General features: G+C 46.0%; 1 long non-coding RNA gene across 1 annotated transcript; it reads right to left on the bottom strand.

The window, feature by feature from the left end:
• Nucleotides 1-595: 595 nt before the first annotated feature.
• Nucleotides 596-1569, bottom strand: LOC146030874 (uncharacterized). The gene is made up of 3 exons (XR_014456361.1): nt 1467-1569; nt 1078-1182; nt 596-682 (listed from the first exon to the last, which is right to left on the bottom strand). It is a non-coding gene; the product is annotated as an uncharacterized LOC146030874 (long non-coding RNA).
• Between the last annotated feature and the right edge of the window lie 2901 nt (nt 1570-4470).

Here is a 4470-nt window from a genome sequence, read left to right as displayed (position 1 = left end):
TGTCAGAGAGTGAAGAAGAACAAGGGCCTCAGTACATGCTGGAGCCTGTTCAAAAATACTTTTCCGGTACAGATGGTGAGAGCCCTGGTGTTATACTGTACAATACTTACCAACCGCGCTCAGAGACTCCTCCTCCAGCTGGGTGGGGGCAGAGGTGGCCCTCTCCTCCTGGGTGGCGGCAGGGAGGCCTTCTGGAGCTGCAAATGTCAAAAAAAAAAGGACAAAATAAAGAGGCTGTATCGTGCAAGCAAGCAGGGGTATTTTTGAACAGGCTCCAGCAGGAACTGATGCCCTTACTCTGCTTCACTCTCTGACAAAATCCTCCCCACAGTAGATGGACAAACCCATGTGCACAGCAGGCGAGGCAGTGCAAAATGACACACCCAAATCTACTGTACAGTACATACTGTAATTCTCTCTGCGCAAGTCCAGTAACACCTGCCTCACCTGCAGTGCACATGGGTTTGTCCATCCAAGAAGGATTTTGTCAGAGAGTGAAGAAGAACAAGGGCCTCAGTACATGCTGGAGCCTGTTCAAAAATACTTTTCCGGTACAGATGGTGAGAGCCCTGGTGTTATACTGTACAATACTTACCAACCGCGCTCAGAGACTCCTCCTCCAGCTGGGTGGGGGCAGAGGTGGCCCTCTCCTCCTGGGTGGCGGCAGGGAGGCTTTCTGGAGCTGCAAATGTCAAAAAAAAAAAGGACAAAATAAAGAGGCTGTATCGTGCAAGCAGGGGTATTTTTGAACAGGCTCCAGCAGGAACTGATGCCCTTACTCTGCTTCACTCTCTGACAAAATCCTCCCCACAGTAGATGGACAAACCCATGTGCACAGCAGGCGAGGCAGTGCAAAATGACACACCCAAATCTACTGTACAGTACATACTGTAATTCTCTCTGCGCAAGTCCAGTAACACCTGCCTCACCTGCAGTGCACATGGGTTTGTCCATCCAAGAAGGATTTTGTCAGAGAGTGAAGAAGAACAAGGGCCTCAGTACATGCTGGAGCCTGTTCAAAAATACTTTTCCGGTACAGATGGTGAGAGCCCTGGTGTTATACTGTACAATACTTACCAACCGCGCTCAGAGACTCCTCCTCCAGCTGGGTGGGGGCAGAGGTGGCCCTCTCCTCCTGGGTGGCGGCAGGGAGGCTTTCTGGAGCTGCGACATCCACTGGGACTGCGGAAAAGCACACAAAAAAACTACTGTGCTGTACAGTACTGTATATTCTCTAACACGAACATACTGTACTATAAAGTACAATGTGTTAAGGTACTGTATCAACACTACAGTACATACTGTACTGTGCAGTACATAACAGTACAGTACAGTACAGTACCTGCCAAAATGACCCATTCCAGGAGGGATGAAATGCTGTGGTCCTGTACAGTATCCCACATGTTTGAAAGTCAATATGCAATGTTCCGCTCTGTACTGTATACAGTATACTGTACTGTACTTACAGTGGCGGTGCTGTCTCTCCCGCAGCGTCATCCTGCTGATACCTGGAAAAATAAGAAATACAGTGCGTAAGGCATACTGTAATTACTGCAGATACAGTATTTGTAGGCCCCATATCAAAAGTTTGTAAGGGCCCACAATTTACTGTACAGTACTGTACAGTATGTCATGAAAACCAATGCTGTAGGAAATCACCCATGGCAACAAGCATGTACTGTACAGCATACAGTAGTTGCCTTCCCTCTTCAGCAGGAGACTCCCTGAAATACTGCACAGTACTGTAGCAGCAATCTCCATCTCTCTCTCATTAGTCCTACACATTATGCCATACTGTACACCAAAATACTGTACCTACTGTATTACAGTACAGTATGTACAGTATTTTACCACATTCCATAATGTCCATTACTACACACACTATAATGCTCATTGCATATTAGGGGGTTAACATGCTCGTTGCCATGGGATGAACCTGGTCTTCCAGGTGTTGCACACTCTGGAAGGGATTAACATGCTCATTGCAAAGAATTTACTGTACAGTACATGATCTGCCATGGATTCCGGGGGTTAACATGTTGACATCACCCCAACCATGGGCTGGAAACCAGGTCTGGTGGCTGCAGGAATGGGAATGTAAGAAGTGGGGTCCAGGCCCTGGAGTTGGAGAGCGGAACAATGCTCAGAAGGACCTGTCTAATACTGCTCCCCCCAAATCTGTATCAATACCACTGCTGAACAGCTGACTCTGGCGCTCTCAGACCCGGTCCAAAAAACCTCTCTGTCCAGGTCAGCGCCCCCCCCACACACAATACAGTATCTCCATGTACAGTACAGTAGTGTACTGTATGGAAGTACTGTAGACACACCCTTCAGGTGGAGAATGACACACCCCCTAATTCTAAATTCTAATTCTAATAGCAAGTTCTGTAAAATCTACCTGAACAGTTGTACAGCAATCAGCACATTAAAAAAAAAATACAGGTACAGTATACTGTAAAATCCCCCATGGCAACAAGTAAAAAAATACTGTATACAATAGCACTCAACATTGTACAGGTATGTACAGTACTTACTTTGCCTGAGGGAGTACAGCAGTTGAGGGTCCCGACGGACCAGGTCGGACCATCTCCTCTGGAGGCTCCTAACTGGCCTGTCTCTATGGAACCTCACCCTGATGGCTTGACGGGCCCCCTGGTAGGCCTCCACAATCTCCCGATTAGAGACCAGGAGCCTGTCCCGCCAAGCCACCAGGGTGAGGAGCTCCCCTCTGCCAAAGGGCCTTGCCCTCCTGACTCTGCCAGTGTCCGACATACTGAACAGGTCCAGGAACAGTACTAGCGATACTGATAATGGCGCCTACAGTATACTGCAATAGCGTGTGCGCCGTGCGTCCTATGCGCCGTGCGTCCTATGCGCCGTGCGTCCTGTGCGGAACAGCGTCCCATTCTGTGCGCCCCCCGCTGAGTAGTGGGTACAGTAGTTTATCAGTAGTTTATCAGTAGTTTTTATATACTGTAATACATTACTTATACAATATACTGTAAAATGTAATACTATACTGTAAATATATATAATATATATAAATAATTATATTTTAATCACACAGTATATTGTCAATAATTATATCTTAGTTAAAACTGTAAAATTTGATACTATAATATTAAAGGTTTAACGCCGTAATCGAACACGGGTCTCCGGCGTGAAACACCATGCAGATAACCACTACACTACAGCCAAGAACTGTACAGTGTAATGACTACTATACTACCATGACTGATTCTACACCCAGCCTGTAGCTTAACAGTCAGGAGCTGATTGGACGGCATTTTCCACTTCTCCTCCCCTATCACCGCTTCATACTGTAAATCTACCCATCAGTAACTTACCGCACAATACTGTGAATGTAATGCTGCAAAACCATATTGTGACCAAGTTTCCAATATTGTGACCGCCTTTAGAACAATACTGTACTGTATACTGAGACGCATAGCGTCCGTGTCGTACAACCTTTAGAACTACAGTACGGTGTTTGATGTTACGCATTAGCGTCTGTGCGGCTACATCTCCTAACTGTCACTGCGTCTATAGACGCAGTGACAGTTAGAAGCCATGACGTTCATGTACGTCATGTGTCGGGAAGTACCTCCCGACCATGACGTACAGTACATGTACGACACTCTCTGTCCGCATCAGCATGATGCACTCTCGGCTGAAGAGACTGGATCACGCTCGTGCCAGCGGCATTAGAGAGGTGCTCATCGTATAATAAAGTTCATGTAATTCCTGCGCATCATGCACGCGCTGAAGCACAAATCTTACGCATGCGCAAATGAGGTTTTTAAAAGTGACATCTGGTGGTTGGTCTGTGATATTGCACTCGTCGTGAAGCGCCACGGCGATTCGCTACATGTATGCGCCATGGCGTGTGTCGGAAACATCGCCATAGGTGGCAATAATAAGACCTGCTCCATCTGTACATTTCCTTATCTTTTGTGTTGTTGTTGTTGTTGTTGTTATTAGGTTGCATATTTACTCTTTTTTTTTGCAGGACTTCTATATCTGCTGATAATCAATGCTCTACATAATATAACTATATAGTTTGAATAATCACAGTCTTCAGTGGGAGACAATGAGGCTATTCAACATCATTACTGATAAGGATCTCGGAACAACTCACTGTATAACACTGCTAATGCAGGGTGTTTAAAAAAACGCATCCAACATCACCATTTCTGGAGTTGCTACGGGGTTATGATTAGCTACAGACCTGGTTTGCCTGAAAATTTCGATCCAATACAGGATAGTTTTGTTTGAGGTGCAGATCTCTCACAGTTGTTATGGATGCCATGGCAGGCCTGCCATTCTCTGCTGTCCCGTAACATTGGAAATAAGGTTCAACATACCATGCAGGTTCCTGGATTGCATACTGTGGCATACTGACTGTCACTCGTCACTGCCTACTGTAACAGATACAAAACATGAGATACTGTACACATAAAAGTTTCA

The sequence above is a fragment of the Crinia signifera genome, chromosome 1 (assembly GCF_055691185.1).
Source record: "Crinia signifera chromosome 1, ASM5569118v1, whole genome shotgun sequence".
NCBI classification, from domain to species: domain Eukaryota; kingdom Metazoa; phylum Chordata; class Amphibia; order Anura; family Myobatrachidae; genus Crinia; species Crinia signifera.
Note: the sequence above shows the minus strand (reverse complement) of the source record. Positions and strands in the feature narration are given on the sequence as shown.